Here is a 1,384-nt window from a genome sequence, read left to right as displayed (position 1 = left end):
GGTCTCAGGCTCTCTCAATCCTGGGTCTTTGTGTGTGCTCTTCTCCCCACCCCAAATTCTTCCCTCCCAAACTCCTGCCCAGGTTCACATGCCACCTCCTCTGGAAGCCTTCCCTGGGCACCGCGCCCTCGCTCCATCCAGGCTGTCCTTCCGGTGGGTAGGTCATAGTGAGCACCATCCCTGTCCCCTTTCATTCCTGTCGCATTGTTGAAGTTGTGTGCCGACTCCTCGGCCTTCCCCGTCAGACTATGAACTCCAGGAAGGCAGGAGCTCATCCTCTCCATCCTGTAACTCTCTGCTTGTCACCCTGGCTGCTCAGTTAATGGCTGACAAATGAGTGCACAGCCTCCAACTCCCACCACTAAGTAAAACACTTCCTGATTTTGCTACGACTCAACTGCTCGCTGTCCCAGGCCGACTAAACTCCCTCTCAGCTGGTTTCACTCAGCATCCTGGGGAGAGGAGAGATACCAAGTATTTTTTAAAAGGATATTTAGGTTCTCAGAAACAGCATTAGATTTGTACATGGTAAACCCTTTCTGGAGTTTACCGAATATGCTGCTTTTGGGCAGTAATCTTTCAGAATGGTAAAAGTGCTTGCCCTTATCCAGGAAGTCCATTTCCAGGATCTAACCTGTAGGAATATATGCATATGTATGGAAAAATACACGTACAAGAATGTTCACGACAACATCTATAGTAGCAAAAAATAGTCTGCCCATCAACAGGTGACAAAATTATTGTATAGTAACATTGTGGAATATCCAGCAACCACTGAAAAACAAATGGCAGGGTGTGGTGGCTCACGCCTGTAATCCCAGGACTTTGGAAGGCTAAGGTGGTAGGATCGCTTGAGGTGAGGAGTTCAAGACCAGCCTGGGCAAAATATCGAGACCCCTATCTCCACACAAAAATTTTTTTAATTAGCTGGGCATGGTGGTGCACACCTATACTCCTAGCTACTCAGGAGGCTGAGGTGGGAGGATGGTTTGAACCCAGGAGTTCAAGGCTGCAGTGAGCCATGATTGCACTGCACTCCAGCCTGGGAGACAGAGCAAGACCCTGGCTCAAAAACAAAAAGCAAAGCAAAGAAAACCAGCCAGGTGCAGTGGCTCACACCTGTAATCCTAGCACTTTGGGAGGCCAAGGCAGGTGGATAACGAGGTCAGGAGTTCAAGAACAGCCTGGCCAAGATGGTGAAACCCCCTCTCTACTAAAAATACAAAAAAATTAGCCAGGCGTGATGGCGGGCGCCTGTAATCCCAGCTACTCAGGAGGCTAAGGCAGAGAATTGCTTGAACCCGGGAAGCAGAGGTTGCAGTGAGCCGAGATCACACCACCGCACTTTAGCCTGGGCAACAGAGCCGGACTCTGTCTCAAAAAA

Source organism: Mandrillus leucophaeus, unplaced genomic scaffold (genome assembly GCF_000951045.1).
Source record: "Mandrillus leucophaeus isolate KB7577 unplaced genomic scaffold, Mleu.le_1.0 Scaffold1097, whole genome shotgun sequence".
Classification (NCBI taxonomy): Eukaryota; Metazoa; Chordata; class Mammalia; order Primates; family Cercopithecidae; genus Mandrillus; species Mandrillus leucophaeus.
This window is presented reverse-complemented; position numbering follows the sequence as displayed.